The sequence below is a fragment of the Schistocerca piceifrons genome, chromosome 1 (assembly GCF_021461385.2).
Source record: "Schistocerca piceifrons isolate TAMUIC-IGC-003096 chromosome 1, iqSchPice1.1, whole genome shotgun sequence".
Classification (NCBI taxonomy): Eukaryota; Metazoa; Arthropoda; class Insecta; order Orthoptera; family Acrididae; genus Schistocerca; species Schistocerca piceifrons.
In genome coordinates this window covers 1,009,823,266-1,009,848,146 of record NC_060138.1, presented here as the reverse complement: position 1 = coordinate 1,009,848,146, position 24,881 = coordinate 1,009,823,266, and positions in this window count along the sequence as shown.

Here is a 24,881-nt window from a genome sequence, read left to right as displayed (position 1 = left end):
ACACTGTTCAAGTAAGGAAAACGTCGCCATTTTAAGTATTTAAAACAGTTTTCATTCTCGCCGCTGGCTGTAAAATTCCATCTGCCATACGGTGCTGCCATCTCTGGGACGTATTGACAATGAATGCGGCCTCATTTTAAAACAATGCGCATGTTTCTATCTCTTTCCAGTCCGGAGAAAAAAAATCGGAGGCCTTAGAACTTGAATGCTCCTTGTATGTTCATTAGTTTCACACGTGGCAGATCGGATGATTCTTTTTGATATAACTTGTAGATCACAATACGATAGTTGTATTCTGATGTCTGTAGTTGGCAGAGGTTTGTTTTCTGTTTTACTAACTCTCATTAAATGTACTGATAACCTTTGTTCGTTAATTGTAAAGAAACCTTTCCCAGTCCTACATCAATATGTACCTTGTAGTTTTGGAAGGTATCCATGCCTATGAGTAAAAAAAAAATTCGACTTGACAGTTACGCACAGGGAAGGTTGGTATGTGTGTTCGCTTTTCTAACACGTTAAATAAACCTTGAGAGATTAGAGTTGTTGATACACCTGTACCCAGTACAATATGCATATTTAAATTAACCATCATGGCATTTATTGTGGCCTGCACAGACTCCCTTCAGTTCTCTACCAGTCTCTCCTCATTTTCCTGACACAAGTCTTGATATCTACTTCTTTGTCATACCTCAGAAAATGATTAGGAATTAACTGTATGCCTCCATCCTCTCCATTGGTCTGCGAACGGGGGCCTGTCACGACTTGTTTTGCATTTCCTGATTAGTCGGGGGGGGGGGGGGGGGGGGAGGTAATCTCTTCAAACTGGGCAACCTCCACTGTGTATACAGTGTGGTCTTGACTTCTCCTATTCGTGTCTTGCGATGGCCCTTAATTAAATTCTCTTTGACCTTGATCTCCACCCACTACTTTATTGTTACCCCTGGCCGTCTACCACCCGGTCTGCCCTTCCCAATTACTAAACTGGTTATTACAGTCCACTGGGGCTAAATTTTGAATTTGTTGTCTGAAACCCTCTTTTTGGTATAGCTGAAACGTTGTAATTCTGGCTGTGTCTTCGGTTTCCCCAGTTACCACAGTTACTTCTTGTGTGTTCATTATTGTGAGTGTGGTACGGCTGTGCACCATGTCGGTTGCTTTCGTCGTTACTACTCTGTGGTCAACTATTTAGCGGAGGTTCACTTCGCACATTATTGTTCTGGTGTTGTGACTGCCCCTCTTCATATGTCAGGTCAGCCGAGTCCAGAACGGATAAAATGTATTCGTCATAATTCTCGGGCATTGTGATCAATTTTTCGTTGATACGTGCTGGTATGCGACCTTTGAGTATAGTACATCCACGTGAGAGACTGTATTTGTCCAGGTGTTTTTAAAAATACTTTCATAGCCTCCCATATTTACTATTCAATACCTCTTGCCGTAGCCTCTCTTGGACTACTATGGACAGGAATTTGTCAAAGAAGGCAAGCTCAAACTGTACATAGGTATGGCACGACTCAACAATATCGGTTGACCGTAATAAAGCATTGCCTTGGGTGTAACACTCAAGGAACCTGATCTTCTGTGCCTCAGTCCACTTGCGTGATAACACATTAGGGAAGCCTGTGATGAATACCACGGGGTGCGTTCTTTTACCCTCTGTATAAAAAATCGTAAACTGCCTATGCCGGAGTAACCCGTCGTAGGCTAGAAGAGTGGACATTCAGGAGGTACCGTTTCCTACTGCCATTGCATTGTTCAGCTGCAGACTGGTATACTTGGTGTATGCTGGTGCAGCTGGGACTGACATCGGCCGTGCCAGTTGTATCTCATATTCCCCTTCCTCTTCGCCTGAAGGACTAGTTGTAAACGGTGGATAGACATTGCAGCTCTCTATTCCGCCTGACTGCACCTGATTGCTAACGATTAGTGGCTCCTTTGTGAAATCAGCACCACAAATTAATTTTTTCCTTAATTTTTCTTCCGCTGCCTTTAAACCTGATCCAGTCAGGGCAACTACTAAATTTTTCTTCTCCTTAACTACCTCTTCGACCCCTTCCACAATGGTGTTTTATTCTGCATTACCTTTTCTGCTAGTGTCGTACCATTATCTAACCCTGATTTGGCTCTCTACATTAAGGATTTTACATCTTTATCAATCAAGTCATTCCATATAGTTTGCAACTCAGTAGTAGTATTTGCGTCTCCTTTACACGATTGTTTATTCCTGATTGAGTCCCCTACATTTTAATCTGTGTGTCGCTCACGTTTTTCAGCTTACCTTCCATTTTCTCCATTACATTGTCATTATCGTTACCTTTTTACCTAGCTTACCTATTTCCTGAGAGAAATCTGCGAATGAGTCCACTTTTAATTTTTTTATCCATTTCGAAAAACCTACATGTTAAATCATTTGATAGGCCAGTGCGCAACTTTTTTCTTAAGTCATCAACACATGTCCACATAACATATTTTCTTTCTTTGTGTGTGAGGAATGTTTCCTGAAAGTTTGGCCGTACCTTTTTGTAACACCCTGTATAAGCAGCCTGCCGGCGCTGCTGGAAAATTCAGATTCAGATTCCGATCTCAGTCTGCCTCAGACGCTGGATGTGCGTTACTCTATTAATGGTGTATTTCACTCGCCAGGAGACCAGTTGGAGCGCACAGACGTGTTAAGACACAAAATGAACTTAATACCAGAACCAGGAGGTCGGGTAGTATTTGTATCTTCGAGGCAATATAACATGCCACAGGTGCAAAAAGGGGTCTTTCCAAAGTAAATTGATAAAATGTTGCAAGACAATATCATAGCTCCAAGTAGCAGTGAATGGAATTTTCCCCTTATAATGATTTCAAAGAAAACGGATGCTAGTGGGAAACAAAAATGGTGGATTGTAGCAGAATAAAGGCACCTCAACGAGATATCTGTTAATAATGCGTATTCCCTTCCTAAGATAGATGAGATTTTGGACGGGCTAGGGTTAACCAGGTGTTAGCCAAGTGGAATTATCAAGTGCTGTTAGATGAGATACAGCAAGAGAAAACAGCGTTTTGTGCGCCTTATGAGCTTTATGAGTAATGAGATACAGCAAGAGAAAACAGCGTTTTGTGCGCCTTATGAGCTTTATGAGTACAAGAGAAAGCCAGTGGTTTTGAAAACGGCTCCAAGTACATTCAGCAGTTAAAGAATTCTGTTCTAACGGGGTTGCAAGCAGAAAAGTTGTTTATTTACCTAGATGAGGCAGTAATATTGTGTTCCTCACTAGAAGAACATAATACTCGACTTGAGGAGGTCTTTGAAAAATTAATACGTTACAATTTAAAGTTACAAGTAGATAAATGTGACAAACTGCCTATTGGCTTCTGTCTCGGGTTCTTCGGCCGACGTTCACCTAATGATTTTTCTGACGTTTCGCCAGCACGAGTGGCTGGCGTTGTCAAAGCTTCACCCTCCATTGCCGGTGGTGAACTGGAGCTTTACGCATGTCATCGTCTGTTTCAATGCTATCATCATCCCAGAGTGTCTGGATATGCTGTTTCGAGCCACTTACTGATTTAACGTAAGACCAGAACTTCCTAAGATTTTCTGTCAAATCGGTACATAGAATTTTACTTTCGAATTCACTGAACGCTTCACGCATAGCCCTCCTTACGCTAACTTTGACATCGTTTAGCTTCTGATTGTCTGAGAGGTTTTGGCTGCGTTTAAACTTGCAGTGAAGTTCCCTTTGCTTACGCAGTAGTTTCCTAACTTTGTTGTTGAACCACGGTGGGTTTTTCCCGTCCCTCACAGTTTTACTCGGCACGTACCTGTCTAAAACGCATTTTACGATTGCCTTGAACTTTTTCCATAAACACTCAACATTGTCAGTGTCGGAACAGAAATTTTCGTTTTGATGTGTTAGGTAGTCTGAAATCTGCCTTCTGTACTCTTGCTAAACAGATAAACATTCTTCCCTTTTTTTTATATTCCTATATACTTCCATATTCAGTGATGCTGCAAGCCTTTCTAGGGTTAAGCGGATACTACCGTCGATTTATAAGCGCTTGTAGTAAAATTACTAAACCCCTACATGATTTGCTAAAGAAAGGAATAGCATACAATTTGGTAATGGAACTGGAGGTCTAAGGGAAAACTGTTAAGTCCTCCAATATTGCACCACCCTGATCTTAGTCGAGAGTTCATTATTACGACTCAAGCTAGCTAGAGCTCTGTCGGAGCCGTACTGAGCCAACTAAAACTGAATAGTGATCAACCTGTTGCTTATGCACCCGGAACATTAAATAATGGGAACAGTCATACAGCACTATAGAGTGCGAAATGTTAGCCATATGTTCGGCAGTTAAACATTTTCGACCGTATTTGTTCGGCCAAAAATTCACAATATGTACGGATCACAAGCCACTAAAATGGGTAAGTCATCTAGATTGTTAAAATTTTGATTAAAACTGGAAGAGTATGATTACCAAATTCTCTACAAATGTGGAAAGCGAAATCAGGTTGCAGATGCCCTCTCTAAAATCAGAAATCTTAGAGCGGTTACTGATGAGAAGGCAATATAAGAAACTTAGGAAAGGCAACCGTAGCAGCTAAGACATCTGCAGGAAATGAAAATTTAAAGGCCATCCCTTCAGTTGTAAGCGGCGACACTAATGTGTCATCAGGAGAAGGGGAGATAAGTGGGGCCAGCAACCCAGGCCGTGTGGAAAATAAAAGTGCACAGGTCATGGCAGGGGACACAGCTGTGAAGGAACCAGGTGCTAGGCTGATTCCAGACGAAAGGAAAGCGATTGTGAAAGAGTTCCATGATTCACCATTTGGTGGCCGTTAGGGTATAGTTAGAACTTAGGATAAAGGAACACTATACTTGGGAAGCTATGAAAACAAGTATATAGCGTGTAACCTCCCCCTCACTCATCGACCTTAATGACAGTAAAAATTAAACCGCATGTAACTAACGGAAATTTGGAAAAAGCAATCGTCACCGAAGTTAATCTGTCGGTAAAGAGGGAGGAAAGGGTTACATCTAAATGAAAGGAAAAATGCAAATGAAACTGGTGGAAATTAATTTTGAAAAGGGGTAAAGATAATAAAGAAAGTGAATGTGCGGTCGTTACGTTAACAATTAACTGGAGTTAATTAGATACTTGAGATTTGGGGAAAATTACGGTTGCCAGTCCTATGGACAACTACTATAATAACTGAAAAAGACAGGTTATTACACATTTAATTAGCACTAAACGCGTGGCAACTGAAGGTTGACACATGTTGTGTGAAAACTGAATGTTTGTCAGAAGTAATAAATTTCGCTAAACTCTGACTTAATTTAGCAAAAGAATTAATAAAACCGGAAAATTGAAAGTTAATTTAGTGACAAATTAGTAGTGAGCTTTGTTTCTGAAGCACTACGAAATTCAGTAAAATAAGGTTAGTCTCGGGCTACCTCAACAATCATTTCAAAAGCTACTTGAATCTATGCAATTTAGAAATATGAGATTTAACTTTGAACTTGAATTAAATGATTCTGAACAATTAACAACAGTAAAATTTAGTACGTACCAAGCTGAGCTGCAGTCACAGGTAAGCTAAAATATAGTAACAAAACTCGCCCTCTTGATTTGTGTTTGTGTAATCTAAATATTGTAGCCAGCTATGAATACCTTAACTGAACTCTGAAATTAAAGCAGTGAAATGGAATGATATTACTTTAATGGTGGCGTTTGAATTTCAACGACACTCGGGTTCATTTCGGAAAAGGGAGGGATGCAGTTGATAATGCAGTTGGGACAATGGGCAACAAAGGTTCATGCTAAGTTGCTGTAATTTTGTGAGGCAAACGGAACAATTTTAAAAGCTGAGGTCTGCCATACAGTTCTAAAACTTTACGTGCTTCCAGTCTTCCTTGTTGGTTCATTGAATGTTTGAAGTCGTCGGTCGAGGAGGTGGCGACAGTTACTCATTGTGGGCCGTCGCTGTTGCAGAAGCTGGATGTAGGCGCGCCTTCTTCTCGACACTGTCACCAGGCGAAACGGGCTCTTGATGTGCGCCAGCTAATGCTTCCCGTCCGCGACACTGTGTCAGAAACTATCATAGCAAGTCGAGCGCAATTACATGTTGCCAAACCCCGAAAGCGCGGCAACTCGCGGGAGCGTCACACAAAACACCTGCCCCACCGCCCTACTCCAGCCAGACTCTGCTCTGCCCGCGCTCCACGCGGCTGAGTTAACCCTACTAAAGATCCTAAACACTTTGGTTCTCCACACGACCTATTGATGTAATCGTTCGATAGCATAGTTTTCACTAGGCAAGACCGAGCGTAAAAATACAAATAATATTTACAAAACAAACCAATTATATATATATATATATATATATATATATATATATATATATATATATATACTCCTGGAAATGGAAAAAAGAACACATTGACACCGGTGTGTCAGACCCACCATACTTGCTCCGGACACTGCGAGAGGGCTGTACAAGCAATGATCACACGCACGGCACAGCGGACACACCAGGAACCGCGGTGTTGGCCGTCGAATGGCGCTAGCTGCGCAGCATTTGTGCACCGCCGCCATCAGTGTCAGCCAGTTTGTCGTGGCATACGGAGCTCCATCGCAGTCTTTAACACTGGTAGCATGCCGCGACAGCGTGGACGTGAACCGTATGTGCAGTTGACGGACTTTGAGCGAGGGCGTATAGTGGGCATGCGGGAAGCCGGGTGGACGTACCGCCGAATTGCTCAACACGTGGGGCGTGCGGTCTCCACAGTACATCGATGTTGTCGCCAGTGGTCGGCGGAAGGTGCACGTGCCCGTCGACCTGGTACCGGACCGCAGCGACGCACGGATGCACGCCAAGACCGTAGGATCCTACGCAGTGCCGTAGGGGACCGCACCGCCACCTCCCAGCAAATTAGGGACACTGTTGCTCCTGGGGTATCGGCGAGGACCATTCGCAACCGCCTCCATGAAGCTGGGCTACGGTCCCGCACACCGTTAGGCCGTCTTCCGCTCACGCCCCAACATCGTGCAGCCCGCCTCCAGTGGTGTCGCGACAGGCGTGAATGGAGGGACGAATGGAGACGTGTCGTCTTCAGCGATGAGAGTCGCTTCTGCCTTGGTGCCAATGATGGTCGTAAGCGTGTTTGGCGCCGTGCAGGTGAGCGCCACAATCAGGACTGCATACGACCGAGGCACACAGGGCCAACACCCGGCATCATGGTGTGGGGAGCGATCTCCTACACTGGCCGTACACCACTGGTGATCGTCGAGGGGACACTGAATAGTGCACGGTACATCCAAACCGTCATCGAACCCATCGTTCTACCATTCCTAGACCGGCAAGGGAACTTGTTGTTCCAACAGGACAATGCACGTCCGCATGTATCCCGTGCCACCCAACGTGCTCTAGAAGCTGTAAGTCAACTACCCTGGCCAGCAAGATCTCCGGATCTGTCCCCCATTGAGCATGTTTGGGACTGGATGAAGCGTCGTCTCACGCGGTCTGCACGTCCAGCACGAACGGTGGTCCAACTGAGGCGCCAGGTGGAAATGGCATGGCAAGCCGTTCCACAGGACTACATCCAGCATCTCTACGATCGTCTCCATGGGAGAATAGCAGCCTGCATTGCTGCGAAAGGTGGATATACACTGTACTAGTGCCGACATTGTGCATGCTCTGTTGCCTGTGTCTATGTGCCTGTGGTTCTGTCAGTGTGATCATGTGATGTATCTGACCCCAGGAATGTGTCAATAAAGTTTCCCCTTCCTGGGACAATGAATTCACGGTGTTCTTATTTCAATTTCCAGGAGTATATATATATATATATATATATATATATATATATATATATATATATATATATATATATACAGGACTATTACAAATGATTGAAGCGATTTCATAAATTCACTGTAGCTCCATTCATTGACATATGGTCAAGACACTCTACAGATACGTAGAAAAACTCATAAAGTTTTATTCGGCTGAAGCCGCACTTGAGGTTTCTGCCGCCAGAGCGCTCGAGAGCGCAGTGAGACAAAATAGCTACAGGAGCAGATAAAGCGTATGTCGTGCTTGAAATGCACTCACATCAGTCAGTCATAACAGTGCAACGATACTTCAGGACGAAGTTCAACAAAGATCCACCAACTGCTAACTCCATTCGGCGATGGTATGCGCAGTTGAAAGCTTCTGGATGCCTCTGTAAGGGGAAATCAACGGGTCGACCTGCAGTGAGGGAAGAAACGGTTGAACGCGTGCGGGCAAGTTTCACGCGTAGCCCGCGGAAGTCGACGAATAAAGCAAGCAGGGAGCTAAACGTACCACAGCCGACGGTTTGGAAAATCTTACGGAAAAGGCTAAAGTTGAAGCCTTACCGTTTACAATTGCTACAAGCCCTGACACCCGATGACAAAGTCAAACGCTTTGAATTTTCGGCGCGGTTGCAACAGCTCATGGAAGAGGATGCGTTCAGTGCGAAACTTGTTTTCAGTGATGAAGCAACATTTTTTCTTAATGGTGAAGTGAACAGACACAATGTGCGAATCTGGGCGGTAGAGAATCCTCACGCATTCGCTCAGCAAATTCGCAATTCACCAAAAGTTAACGTGTTTTGTGCAGTCTCACGGTTTAAACTTTACGGCCCCTTTTTATTCTGCGAAAAAAACGTTACAGGACACGTGTATCTGGACATGCTGGAAAATTGGCTCATGCCACAACTGGAGACCGACAGCGCCGACTTCATCTTTCAACAGGATGGTGCTCCACCGCACTTCCATCATGATGTTCGGCATTTCTTAAACAGGAGATTGGAAAACCGATGAATCGGTCGTGGTGGAGATCATGATCAGCAATTCATGTCATGGCCTCCACGCTCTCCCGACTTAACCCCATGCGATTTCTTTCTGTGGGGTTATGTGAAAGATTCAGTGTTTAAACCTCCTCTACCAAGAAACGTGCCAGAACTGCGAGCTCGCATCAACGATGGTTTCGAACTCATTGATGGGGACATGCTGCGCCGAGTGTGGGAGGAACTTGATTAACGGCTTGATGTCTGCTGAATCACTAAAGGGGCATATATCGAACATATGTAAATGCCTAAAAAACCTTTTTGAGTTTTTGTATGTGTGTGCAAAGCACTGTGAAAATATCTCAAATTATAAAGTTATTGTAGAGCTGTGAAATTGCTTCAATCATTTGTAATAACCCTGTATATATATATATATATATATATATATATATATATATATATATATATATATATATATATATATAAATTTTAAAACAATTACAATATATAAAGACACAGAAATGTCGTATCTTCATGTAACAAAATAAGGAAAAAAATTTATAGTACAATAGATGGGAATAGGAGGATATGCATTTCCGGCGTTACAAGCGATATGCTCGTATTCGCAAATGTGAAAGCTGCCAAAAAACACGATTACTGTAAATAAAATTAAATAACACCAACTCCTGGGTGTTTTTGAAAGTTGTGATGTTGACCTCGTAGGCCACTTACAACAAACAGATAAAGGTAATAAGTACATCCTTACCTTTCAGGATGCGCTAACAAAGTTCCTACTTGCGGAACCTATTGAAAAGCAAGTTACCGAAACGGTAGCAAGAGCTCTAGTGAAAAATATTATTTTAAAGTTTGGCATACCATCGATACTACTGAGCTATATGGGTAGTTGCTTTACTGGTGAAACAATGCGAAGAGTATGCAAACTATTGCGTTTAGAGAAAATTCAGACGAATATCTATCATCCACAGAGTAATGGCGCGTTAGAAAGAGCACACAGGACCTTAACTGAAACGCTCAGAGACTTTATTGATAGATCACAGACGAACTGGGATTCTTGTATTCCGTGCGCGGTATTCGTATTTAACACAACACCATATAATGGGATACACACGTCATGGGCTGTTCTTTTGGAGATTGTGTAATATACAAGTAATTTTACAAAAGAACGGAGCAGAAGTAATTTGTAATTACGATGATTATGTGCTTGAATTAAGCGAGCGAATGAGAGCTGTGCACCAGTGTGCGCGTGATTTTAATGCTCGTTCTAAATTAAAGAATAAGGAATAATTTGATAAGACCCAACACCCAAAAGAATTTCAACCAAGGGATGAAGCTCTGCTTTCTGACGGAAGTGTTCGTAGAGGAAGAAATTAGAATGTCAGTGGTCAGGCCCATATGTGGTAAACAAAATTAAAGAACCAAATGAGGCAATACATTTAAGACGTAATAAGCATCTAAGGGTATACGCCAAACGCCTGAGAGTTTTTTTTTAATTACTGGAAGGCCGCAACATATCTGGGAGTGGCAATTTCCATATTATAATTTGGGATTGCTCCACATCATCCAGGTGCACAATTTACAAAATTCCAGTCTTTCGCAGGGTTACACTTTGACAACATGGTGTAAGTAAGTCTCTATAGTGTCACAAGGAGAAATGCAATCTGGCCATTTCCTATTAAAGTAGATATATTGAAACTGTTGTTTACATATATAGTGCCAAGGAGGAAATGCTGTAAATAGATGTGCAAAAAGACAGTATGTGAAGTTAAATAATGATCAGTCGTTATGTAAAGAGATAGATCAAAGCTATAGAATTTGTAAGCAAACATTTGTTCGTTTGTCTGCCTATGACGTGTAAATGTGTGAAACTAAAATACCCAAAGATTGTATTCAACAGTACATAGAGTTAAATGAAAGTGTTTGGACACAAATGGGAAGTAACGAATGGTAATATGTAGCACCAAAACATGAAGGCTTTACAGTGTTATGTAAAGACAATAAACCCACTGATGTAGTTATTCGTGGTACAGGAAAATTGAAATTTATGGAGGAAAGTGTACAGGATGTGATGCTCAAATATTAACACAGTCAGAACATATTATTGAAACAAATGTAACAAATAATTAAACAGTTCGAGATCTGAATACGGACGAAGAGACAGGTTGAATAATAGTTTTCAATTTATGGAAGATTGTATTCTGGCCATCAGCCAACCACTTGCTCCTCAGTTCAGGATTATCTACCAATGGCCACGTTATACCAACAGCTCTAATTCTTAAGATTTTGTTCATACCTGTAATTCAGCAGAAACAGAATATTCCAACAAATATACAAAGTCAATCGTCAGCTGCACAAGAATACCTTTATTTTTTTCATTTTACTGGTTTCAACAACTTAATCTGTCATCTTCAGAAGTGAAATCGCCTATTCCACATCTGAAGATGACATTTAAGCTGTCTAAACGGGAAAAATGAACCAAATACAGAGTTTCTTGTGGAGGTGACGACTGAGATTTTGTCTTTGTTCTGATCAAATTCTGTTGAGTTTAACGAGTACCCACAGGTGTGTGTAGTTCTCATTTATTTTGCGGTTTCTGAATTTATGGGAAATCGACTGATTAATCGCGCTCAGCAAAGTTCCTGTTCTTAATAGAAATACCACTATAAAGTAAAGGCAATAGTCTCTTGGGCACATTTTTCAGTAAGTAAGATAAATATGCTTTTCTGTGGAAAATTTCTACCGCAAAATTATTTTTATATTTTTGTGTCCACGTAGAGGTGGCCGTCGACGCTAGTAGTCCACCTAAAAGAGCTCCCCTGGCACTCTAGATATTTGTAAGTCTTTGGCATGCTAGATCAGTATGGTTGAGGTCCTGCGTGGATAAGCAAACGAATAATTCGCACTTGCATCTTCTCTGATTCAAAATTTCCATCCAAAATTGCACCCTGTTTCCGGAATGCAAATTAGAACTTATTTAATATCATTCATTTTTAAGATGTTTATGGATTGCCAGGCTTTGTAGGCAGGTTTCTTTGGATGTTCTAGGTTCATATGAGTAATACTTATATAAGGACTATCAGCTAGCAGGCCATTGTTGTTTCCCTTACGTTGTGCTGTGTGTGGTGTATCTTTGATGAGACCACATTCGTGACACAGGGCAAGACAAATATGTTGCTGCTTTGGACTCTTCTCTGTAAGAACCATTACTGGGGCAAGTTTTTTTGTAGAATCTCGGCTACCAAGTGTTGCACACTTTTCGGTTATCATGAGAACGGCACGTCTCTTCTACGAAAAACCAAGTAACGGTGTATTATGGTTCTTGGTTTCTAGTTTTTTTCCTGATAATTCCAGTGACGATATATTGTTTACAGCAGAAAAGGAACACGTCTAGGTCAAGTTCCCTTTCTGCAGCAGACCTAAGCGGTCCACTATACCAATTGCAGTAGGCGATTTATTGACCGGGGAAGTTTCGTATCTGCAGTAAACGATGCAGCTACCCAGTAGGACATCTTTGATGTAATAAAACCGATTTTAAAAATATTGGACAATTTTCCTTTCTGCAGTTAGCGATTCACAAATTTATAAGACTACTTTTGTTACTACAGATTGAACGACCAGCCGGATATTCAAAGAAAGCGTTTAGGCGCGCTTTTAATTTTGATTCCGCACACTATGTGTCTTTGGCTGAGGAAGAAAGAGAATTTGAGGTACAATTAATGAAAGTTCACTTAAAATGTAAATATCCTACTTTCGCTTATCGTATGGATGTTATGTACACGTCCAATCAATTATTAATCATTGTATTTAGTTTAGTTGGGTCGTAGTGTGCCGGAGTTTCAACGTTCCGGTTATTTGAATTCAGGCGTCCGTTCGCGCAACGGCGAAACTGGGTGGCGCTGGCCTGCTACTCGCCTCTACGTTGTCGGCGGTGCCCCCTCTATAAGAAGAGTGAGGTGACTGGGCCAAGCAAATAGCGCAGGTTGGCGCTGGGAATTACTTTACCTAACAAAAATGTTCAAATGTGTGTGAAATCTTATGGGACTTAACTTCTAAGGTCATCAATCCCTAAGCTTACACACTACTTAACCTAAATTATCCTAAGGACAAACACACACACACCCATGCCTGAGGGAGCACTCGATCCTCCGCCGGGATCAGCAGCTCATTTACCTAACATCTCCTGTTTTTGAGCGGTGGAAGCGGTCGACAGTAGTACGGCGTCGTAGCATGGAGTGTTAAATATTTTTCTTTGAGGCACATAACGTTTGCCGGGAATAGTGAACTGAGGATACCACCAAGTTATTTGAACTACTCGTCTAAAGGAATTGTTTTATTATGTCTGTGATACTAATAATACAAAAGCAGACATTACGTATTGAAATGAGGTTGTGTTTTTTAATGTTGTAGTTGACTGGTGCTTTATACTGTTTGTCGGTGGGAATTCTCAACGTCGTCTTAGCAGTCGGTCGGATTTGTCCAGACAGACCGTCTAAGGTGGTATTAGGTAACGCATAAGAGATGCATTTACCTACGACTTTGTGATTAGTTACTGAAGCCTTTAGTTTGTGTGTCTCAGACTAATCACATTTTCCGTAGAATCGGGATCGGTAGTGCGAGGTGATCTGATTGCACTACCGTCATCAGGCTTTGAGAATTGCGTACACTGCTGGACAGTCGGCACGACAGAACAAATACTGCCGGGTGCTACGGGTTTCGCGCAGCGCCGATCGGTGCAGAAAGAGGTTACTGTTGTTTGAGTCTGATGCGAAGTCGTATCACGAAGTGGGGCGCTTTTAGCAGTTCCGTCGTCGTCGTACAACTTTCTGCTACTGTCCTGGTTTCCAGAAGTTACGGAAAGTTGAGACGTGTTCATTTTTTTTCTATTTTGCTCACTGCGTTAAGGCCGGCAGTGTTGTTTCACACACTTATCAGTGTGTGTTGTCTGTGCAAAGGGCAATCCAATTCTACTAAATTATTCAACTCTTTGCGTCTGGCCCCACTTGGGCAATGCAGTGAAAGTTTCCCTGTAATAGTAACATTGGTTAAGGTGTTATATGCCGTAAGACTTATACGGATTAAACATTAAGGTTGTGATAGTGGTGACCCTATTGTTTCTAACTATAACCGAAGCGTTAAGGCGTGGTATACCAGTGCGATGTTCCACTGCTGGACGGTGTGTATTCATATTAAAGATTTAGGATCGCTAGTGCATCAAAGGGCCACGAATTTAATCTTAGAAGTGGTGCACCACGATAATATATGCTTTGTGCTTACTTTTTTGAGTAAGATAATTTAAATCCGAATAAGGCTGTTAAGAAAGAATTTATTCGCGTAACTTTATCTTAAGCTACGCTCAACCATGAAATACCGCTACGTGAATTGCTATGCTTGTGTTGTTTGGGCAGTAACCAGTTAAAGTGCAATGCTGCATGAAAGGTCGTTGCAATGGGCATTATAAATCGTGCTGTACTTGTGTGGTTTGTAATGGTTGATGTCCAATGTGTGTATGTGTATGTGTATTGTAATTCTTGTCCATGGGGCCAAAGTAATTCAATTCAGATTTTATTTCTGATCAGTTTTATTAATATTTATCCAGCAAAACTTGTATTGATGAATGGATATACTTTAAAGATTGTAATTATAATCACTGCCAGGCTAGATGCTTTAAAATTATTTTTAAGTTAGTGAGAGCTTCAAGGAAATGAAGTTGCAGTTATTTGAATTCAATTTTCAATGTCCCCAGTGCTCTCATAGTCTGTCTACATCGCTGTTGGATTAATTACTGTTCATGGTGGACAAATGCTCTGGGAAAATGAAGTGGCATTTAAAATATTTGCTATCAGAATGCCGACAGACTGGCATGATTCCACTTGCCAACCAATAAACTGAGATGTGAAGCTTCATGAATTGTTATACTCGTATCTGTCATTGAAGGTCAGTTCCACTCTATGCCCAGTCGCGTTTGAGCCACTATTGCTGCCAAACGTGTCAACTATAAGTGTTAAATTCCGTTCCCTGAGCACCCAAAACCTTACCAGTTTATCATACATACTTACTACAACACTTTATAAGCATAATTAGTAAATGTCGCTGTATCCTGTCATTTCTAGTGATAGTATTTTAATGTTCAGCAGTGTATAAGCGACATTACATGTCATGCGCAGTGCACCTACATATTCCAAACGGTATCGTTACTAAACTACGAGCAAGATGTATTTCAGATTTTTTTGGTAAAAGTACAAACAACAAAAATTAATCGGTGATGCCTGAATTATGCAGTTGAGACCACGTAGTAAGACATAAATTTCGACTTAGTTTCTGTTGCGTGAAACATCATCAAACGGAGAGTAGGAAACGTGCGCACATCCTCCATTGCTGGTTCTCTCAGAAGGAGACGAAACGATACACTTTAGACTACGGCTTCCATCCCATAATCCATGTGATTTAAGAGAAATTCATACTTCATCATGCTAATATAGATACCAAGCCGCGGGGAGTGTGGCCGTGCGGTTAGAAGCGCCATGTTGCGAATTGCACAGCCACTCCCGCCAGAGGTTAGAGTCCTTCCTCCGGCATGAGTGTGTGTGTGTGTGTGTGTGTGTTGTCCTTAACGTAAATTTGTCAGATTAACTAGTGTCAGTCTTGGGACCGAAGACCTCAGCAGTTTGGTCCTTTAGGAATCCACACACATTTGAACATTTAATGACATCAATCGAAGATGTTGATGCATGCCACATACATCACCTGTAGACACTATTTACTAAATTCCAAACTCCATTTACACAATATTGATTGTGTAAGAGACCTAACGCGGCCATGTAGTGATATTTCGGAGTGTAGTATATGTTATCGAACTGTTAAACATGCCTCACGTAACAAGTGCATCGATTGAGGAGCTCCAACAAATCACTCATATACGCATGTGAGGAACATGTGGTATAAAAGGTACATGAGACACTAGGTATGTAAGAGAAGTATTAGTATCCTGCACTATGAGAAGAGTAAGCTAATAAATTAAGCGATTTCTTACGAGAACCGACACTGGTCGTAATATGGCCGAGAACAAGTGTTCAACTGACACTTGCTGCCGAAGTTACTGTTCACTGCGTGCAGACTGTAATTTGTGTCTCACGTAAATCACTCCTGTTAAACTGAAAATATTTAAGGATCATAGTGACATTCGTGCTATTACCCGAGAGTGGGAATTAATGATCAACAAAATACATTACGATAATACATAATGCACATCATCAACTGTGAAACATCATAATGGAACCAGTAATAGTCGAATATTGCCTCTGAGCATCAGACAGCGTTATGACCAAAAATGTTACCTGTATGCCGTTGTTCGCGGTGGATGATAGAGAAGACAAGAATAGGAAAAACAATTATTTAGGAGTTTAAGGAAAATCTGTTAATATTCTCGTAGAGTGTAGAGATATTAAAGCGGTAAACAGCAGTGATTGTGTGCGGAAATGTTGGATCCGCGTCGGTGAAATCATGCTGAAATAGTATTGCTGTAGCTACTTAAGACTATTTTCTTTAAGACGGAATTGTGGTGGCGGCTGATGGTACGAGCCCTGCGAAGGGAAGGGGGGGGGGAGGGAGAGAGAGAGACAGATATTAAATAAAACTGATACTATTGTCAGCAAAGACTTTCCGCCGTAGTGCGACGTTTGACACAGAACAAGCTGTAGTTTTCATTTTTGATATGTGTTGATAATCTGTCCTCAGTTAAAGATAGTAAATTACGTTTCGCTAACGAACATTTCCTACAGTACGACACTGAAGAAACCCGCCTCTTCGACGACGATGCACTCATATTTTCATCGCTGTGTCCCCGGAGGAAAGGTAACAAACCGAACATAATTTCTAAGATTCTCGTAAGATGGAGACAGCTGGCGGTTCAGTGAGCTGTATTCATTATTTGCTGATTCGAGCTCATGAAATGCTTATCGATGCCATCTTGACATATTTGTCTTTCAACATGCGTAAGTAAGCTTGCTTGTGTTGTCGAACTTGCATTCGCTTAATTTATTTAGCTGTAACAAATTCTTTACATCACAATAATAGTATGTTAATGCCTAGATAAACAATTTTGTGCTGTAGTAGTTCAGTGTACGCTTTTTAGAGATGTGTCTTAACTATTGCGAAGTACTAAGGTTTATATGCACTTGCTTGCGCCATGTTTTGTTTTAACTGGAGAGTGTCTTTACGAATTGTTTGTGGGACGTAATTTTGGAAATACTAGCATATACGAGTAAATGCCAAGACCAATTACGACCACGCAAAATCAACATGGATTTGTCTGGAGGACTTAATTAAATATTTATTCTTTCTTTCGCAACGTATGGCTAATACACGATAGCTTTGTTTGTATTTTTAACTCCAATCCTTCCAATTAAACTCTTTGCAGATTGTGCCATTCATGCGCGTATCTACAGCATATATGATAGCTTGTCTAGATCTTCCCTATTGTATAGTGCCTTGGAACTGTAACAAATTGCTCATCTACCTCACACTGTGTTGGAAATCAAACTAAGTACTTGCCTCCGAAGAGAGGTCGATAGACGCCACAAACGGAAATAGCATCTGCTCTGATTCAGCAGAGATGTCTACGGATTTCCGTCTCTTCGTCTCACTAGTGAAAATATCGCATGTAAAAGACGGATTATCCACTTCCGTGTTTAATGTGGCAAACTCAAGTGATGGAATGTACAGACGACAATCCCATCAGCTTTATTTCAGCCGAGGATATCTAGGACATTCCGTCTTTTTGCGTCATTAATGAAAATATTACATACAAAGAACGGATTACTCACTTCCATATTCAATGTAGTGAATCAAGTGGTGGGAAGTACATTACGAGGTATAATTCTTTTTATGTATTCCATCGAGTGAACTAATTACAGCTATATTAGTAAATGAACTATCGTAAGAATTCGACGACCATTTAAGCTTTCAACACACAAAAAACTCAACATCCCATTTGTTGCCGTCTGCACGTCGAGATTAACATCCAACTGATTTCTTGCACTGGTCTTTTGATACGGGAAGGAAGGTTGCATATTACGTTTCTAGAGTGTCATATTCGCAAATTACAATATTCACGGTACCGTAATATCGTCATTGCTAGATCGTAAGATTTTCTTTTTGAAAGATATTTGCGCACACGAACCAGAGATGAATTAATGTTTCAACAATCACCAGGAAGAATCCAATCATTGCGACGCAGATGTCCAGTTGGTGTAAGTAGTGGATGTGGGACGAAGAGTTTGACTCATGCACTTCACCGGTTACTGCAACACGCTAAACAAATTACATATTGTCTTAAGAAGTGATGTGTCACGATCATGTTGACTGAAAATACTTTTGCCGTACTGTTCTATGTATACGTAATGCGACTAAATGTTGCCATTCAAAAGAATGTTTTCTAAAAATAGGTCATCAATAAACTACTGAAAGTGAGATCCGAAGCCAAACTAAATTTAAATCAATAAACTTGAAAAGTCCTGATCGTGACTATTTTCCCAATCGCTCCAAACTAAATGTGTTCAGGACACTTCTTTAAGGTCTACCCTTTAGATTTCAGTTTTGCGCGAAGTCAAGTGGGTAACGAAGAATCGCTACTCTCGGCAAAGTTCTTAAAGTGGGTAGTTTCTTAAATCTGAATGTGATTCACGCTATCTTCCTGGAATAATTTATTTTCATACGATTTGTCATGACTTACAATATCCCCATGATCACTGGTTAATTGTCTCTGGCTTGATGTGAAGGTGCCAACAGAAACACTGATCATTAAATACTGAACCTTATTGAAAAACACTTGCAGTAACGAAATATGAATTCAGCTGTGAAAAAGGCAATTATGTTTCCAGACTCTTACGTACGTTTAAGTGCCTAGGTGCGTTACTTACCCTTTGAGAATTTACACTCAAAGTACAGCGATAATTCCACTCCATATAACCCTAGAAACTACTGACAAACTGTTACTGAAAGTACGTGACTATCCCCAAAAGTTCACCCATTCATACACATGTGATGAACTTGAGAAAGGCGATTGTCGTGTATTCCACAAGTGTGAAATCGAATTGAACTGCTCTGCCGGTGCTGCGAATTACGCTTCATTGTGAGAATAGCTTCGTTACACGATGCAGTATGCTGGCTCTGCGCGAAGAGATTGTCAGCACCCTTTCGCACGCAATGTTGCAGGCCCAGCAGCTATGCAGCGAAAAGTCGATCCGTCCTCTGTACCTACCGTCCACAGATTCGATCCGGAGGCTTCCACGACCAAAGCGAAGACGGTGCGGTCACCTGTGCGACGAAACCCGAAGTCGGTAGGGACACATGTGCGTTCAAACGCCTAGTGCCTTTTCTCTTGTTGATGACTTATATCCTCCCAATTTCTTCCCACCATAGCAGTGCTATGCTGCTACTTGCAGAATTAAGAAGCACTGTTGCCCAATCGTGAGAAATCCCTCCAACTAGAGAATCTCACCAAAAAAGTGCATCTTCTTCAGACGCTAATCACAACAAAAACATGCCCTTACAACCGAAAACTCTGACTTCAAAGCTGCGCCCCTGACGTCGCACACAGTTACACTAATCGCGCGTACTCCCGCTTACATCGTTAGCCTCGTAACGGTCGATAAATAAAGCAAGAGCTGCTGCGAGACTGGACTCTGTTTCTTGTAGCCTAAGCTTTCTATAACCTGTAGATGGCTGTCTTCAAAGGAGTTCATCAAAACATGGAAAGGAACCACTACTCTTACACTCGATGCTGCTCTGCTCATAGACTGGACATTTGGCTGTGCAGCGGTACAGGTGTAAAATAGCTTCCCGCTCCACGGGACGCGCGTTCTTGCCTCCTTTATAAGATTTCGTCGCCGGTCCTTGTCCCCGGCCAGCTCTGTTTGGCCCTTGCATTCCCTGCTCACCGTTTCAAATTCAACGCATTATGTATTCGATTGCGCACCCCTTCCATAAACCATGGACCTTGCCGTTGGTGTGGAGGCGTGCGTGCCTCAACGATACAGATAGCCGTACCGTAGGTGCAACCACAACGGAGGAGTATCTGTTGAGAGGCCAGACAAACGTGTGGTTCCTGAAGAGGGGCAGCAGTGTTTTCAGTAGTTGCAGGAGCAACAGTCTGGATGATTCACTGATCTGGCCTTGTAACGCTAGTCGAAACGGCCTTGCTGTTGTGGTACTGCGAACGGCTGAATGGAAGGGGAAACTACAGCCCTAATTTTTCCCGAGGGCATGCAGCTTAACTGTATGATTAAATGATGATGGCATCCTCTTGGGTAAAATATTCCTGAGGTAAAATAGTCCCCCATTCGGATCTCCGGGCGTTGACTACTCAAGCCGATGTCGTTATCAAGAGAAAGAAAACTGGCGTTCTACGGATCGGAGCGTGGAATGACAGAGCTCTTATCGGGCAGGTAGATTAGAAAATTTAAAAAGTGAAATTGGTAGGTTAAAGTGGGAATTAGTGAAGTTCGGTGGCAGGAGGAACAAGACTTTTGGTCAGGTGAATACAGGGTTATAAATACAAAATCAAATAAGGGTAATGCAGTAGTCGGTTTAATAATGAATAAAAAATAGGAGTGCGGGTAAGCTACTACAAACAGCTTAGTGAACGCATTATTGTGGCCAAGATAGACACGAAGCCCACGCCTACTACAGTAGTAATAGTTTATATGCCAACTAGCTCTGCAGATGATGAAGAAGTTGATGAAATGTATGTTGAGATAAAAGAAATTATTCAGGTAGTGAAGGGAGACGACAATTTACTAGTCATGGGTGATTGGAATTCAACAGTAGGAAAAGGAAAAGAAGGAAACGTAGTAGCTGAAAATGGATTAGGGCTACGAAATGAAAGAGGAAGCCACCTGGTAGAATTTTACACCAAGCATAACTTAATCATAGCTAACACTTGGTTCAAGAATCATGAAAGAAGGTTGTATACACGAAAGAACCCTGGAGGTACTAGAAGGTTTCAGATCGATTATATAAAGGTAAGACAGAGATTTAGGAACCAGGTTTTAAATTGTAAGACATTTCCAGGGGCAGATGTGGACTCTGACCACAAGCTATTGGTTATGAACTGTAGATTAAAACAGCAAAAGGGTGGGAATTTAAGGAGATGGGACCTGGTACAGAGATTCAGGGAGAGCATAAGGGAACAATTGACAGGAATGGGGGAAAGAAATACAGCAGAAGAAGAATGTGTAGCTCTGAGGGATGAAATAGTGAAGGCAGCAGAGGATCAAGTAGGTAAATAAACGAGGGCGAGTAGAAATCCTTGGGTAACAGAAGAGATACTGAATTTAATTGATGAAAGGAGAAAATATAAAAATGCAGTAAATGAAGCAGGCAAAATGGAATACAAACGTCTCAAAAATGAGATCGACAGGAAGTGCAAAATGGCTAAGCAAGGATGGCTAGAGGACAAATATAAGGATGTAGAGGCTTATCTCACGAGGGGTAAGATAGATACTGCCTACAGGAAAATTAAAGAGACCTTTGGAGAAAAGAGAACCACTTGCATGAATATCAAGAGCTCAGATTCAAACCCAGTTCTAAGCAAACAAGGGAAAGCAGAAAGGTGGAAGGAGTATATAGAGGGTCTATACAGGGGCGATGTTGTTGAGAACAATATTATGGAAATGGAAGAGGATGTAGATGAAGATGAAATGGGAGATATGATACTGCGCGAAGAGTTTTACAGAGAACTGAAAGACCTAAGCCAAAACAAGGCCTCGGGAGTAGACAACATTCCATTGGAACTACTGACGGCCTTGGGAGAGCCAGTCCTGACAAAGCTCTACCATCTGGCGAGCAAGATGTATGAGAAAGGCGAATTTCCCTCAGACTTCAAGAAGAATATAATAATTCCAATCCCAAAGGAAGCCGGTGTTGACACGTGAAAATTACCAAACTATCAGTTTAATAAGTCACAGCTGCAAAATACTAACGCGTATTCTTTACAGAAGAGTGGAAAAGCTGGTAGAAGCCGCTTCGGGGAAGATCAGTTTGGATACCGAAGAAATGTTGAAACACGTGAGGCAATACTGACTCTACGACTTATCTTAGAAGAAAGATTAAGGAAAGGCAAACATACACTTCTAGCATTTGTAGACTTAGAGAAGACTTTTGACAATGTTGACTGTAATACTCTCTTTCAAATTCTGAAGGGAGCGAAAGGCTATTTACAATTTGTACAAAAACCAGATGGCAGTTATAAGAGCCGATAGGCATGAAAGGGAAGCAGTGATTGGGAAAGGAGTGAGACAGGGTTATAGCCTCTCCCCGATGCTATTCAACCTGTATATTGAGCAAGCAGTAAAGGAAACAAAAGTTCGGAGTAGGCATTAAAATCCATGGAGAAGAAATAAAAACTTTGAGGTTCGCCGATGACATTGTAATTCTGTCAGAGACAGCAAAGGACTTGGAAGAGCAGTTGAACGGAATGGACAGTGTCTTGAAAAGAGGATATAAGATGAACATCAACAAAAGCTAAACGAGGATAATGGAATGTAGTAGAATTAAGTCTGGTGATGCTGAGGGAATTAGAGTAGGAAATGAGACACTTAAAGTAGTAAAGGAGTTTTGCTATTTGGGGAGCAAAATAACTGATGATGGTCGAAGTAGAGAGGATATAAAATGTAGACTGGCAATGGCAAGGAAAGCGTTTCTGAAGAAGAGAAATTTGTTAACATCGAGTATAGATTCAAGTGCCAGGAAGTCGTTTCTGAAAGTATTAGTATGGAGTGTAGCCATGTATGGAAGTGAAATATGGAAGATAAATAGTTTAGACAAGAAGAGAATAGAAGCTACAGAAGAATGCTGAAGATTAGATGGGTAAATCACATAACTAATGAGGAGGTATTGAACAGAATTGGGGAGAAGAGGACTTTGTGGCACAACTTGACTAGAAGAAGAGATCGGTTGGTAGGACATGTTCTTAGGCATCAAGGGATCACCAATTTAGTACTGGAGGGCAGCGTGGAGGGTAAAAATCGTAGAGGGAGACCAAGAGATGAATACACTATGCACATTCAGAAGGATGTAGGGTGCAGTAGGTACTGGGAGATAAAGAAGCTTGCACCGGATAGAGTAGCATGGAGAGCTGCATCAAACCAGTCTCTGGACTGAAGACCACAACAACAACAACGACCAGAAACTATCACAATCCAGAGACCCCATCACTTTGTTAATGAAAGAAAGAAATGACGCATACGCACCGCACTCACAGTCACCATCACTCCATCTAATGAGTCCCGTTTTCAGTTTCTGAATTACAAAATCACACTTTAATTTCCATGAAAACCGCATACAGAATTGGTTCCGTGTTTCATAACGCCCCACCCCGTCCCCCTTGCATTAAATTTTTTTGCATAGTGTGACCATGTTAAGCTAGGTAATAGAGCAGCCTCGAACAAACATTTGTCCCCAATAGTTGGACTAGTTTGCCCAACTTCTGACCTGGCTGAAGAACAGTCCTGATTTTCAAGCTTCTAGAGACACCGCCACCCTTAGTGTGTTGAATAATTTTTGGCCCCACACTCACTCGATCAGATTGAAACCTGTAACCGCTCTTTAGAGAGTGGTTATACAGAAACGGGTATTAGATTAAATTCTGTAGTAATAAATGACCTAAGAGCCAAAAAACGGTAGTAGTACTTCGAAGTAATTGTTAGCTGAAATTTTACAAAGAGTAGATATTCCAAATGTAGTAACGCAAGGTAGCACAAAGGGAATCAAAGGAAGACATAACAGGGCAGCGTTTTATTTTGAATGGAACATATAAGCCAATGCGCAGCATTCTTAGGCCTCTTGAGTGTGCATTTTCAGTTTTGGCGAGTGTGTTCCCAGTTCTTCCTTGGTAGTCGGAATTTTGGGATTAGAAGCCTAATTAAACTGCATTCTTAGAACTGGATTAGACATTGGCGTGGTGGGGGATAGATTATTTTGGTATAAATTCAGAGACGGAGTCAGCTGGAGGTGTTTGGGTGTACGAACATTGATATTCAAGCGACTGGTGATTGTACGTGTTGAAAGAAACGCTACGATCGTATATATACGATTGTGAAGAGATTTATTGACAATACGGAAACTGTTATGTTGAATTAGTACTTCATTCGCCGTATGCGAGTTATTAAAGAGTACTGGGACCGAAAATAGTCTGAACCTTATTACACTAGTATCTTTGCCGCTCTTGTCAAGGTGATTCCGCTAATAAACGAGAAGTGAAAAATACTGCCAGTTAAATGATTAAACTTGTGCTGAGCAGGCATTGAAAGGGTTCCAACCCATAATTAATATCGTATCGTGAGAACTGAGAAGGTTAGACATTGTAAGGCCCAGAGACATATTTATAATTTATCGGACATTAATGGCAAAGGACAGTTTCATAGGAAAGCATACCTTTGGTGATAGCTACACGAAGGAATGTAGTACTGACTGACTGTTATCATACCGAAACAATACTTACTAGGATCAACTCTCCTTTCATTGAACCCCCGATGCCATCTTTCATTAATCCAAGAACTTAATTGTGTCAATAAAACAGAAATATACGAGACATTCCAAGCGTTTACTAAATTCCATAATCATCTAATACATAGACAATAATATCTGTGAACATTCAGGGTTATTGAAGGAAGCTGATAAACCTTTTTACCAACAGATTTAATAGGATTCAACGAATGCATGCAGACTGCTAAAGTAAAAAAAATACTCATGGAAACAAATTAGTAAAAATAGACTGGAACTCATATATTACTCCAGAGTAATAAAAAAAACTGTCTTTGGATCCGTCGTGGTTGAAAGTGTATGAAATATCTCTGCAAAAACGCGATCAATTTTCAATTGCTAGTTCACACGACTAGATTCACAACGTGATTTAGAGATGTTTTATGCCCTAACCACACAGAAGGGAATGGTTCTCAACTAGCCGGGACAATATACACACAAACTTTTGAGATCAGCTCCGCTGCCGGGGGGAAAACGGCGAGGCGATATCTGTGCAGTCGCGTCGACGGTGGGTGTGCGGGCATA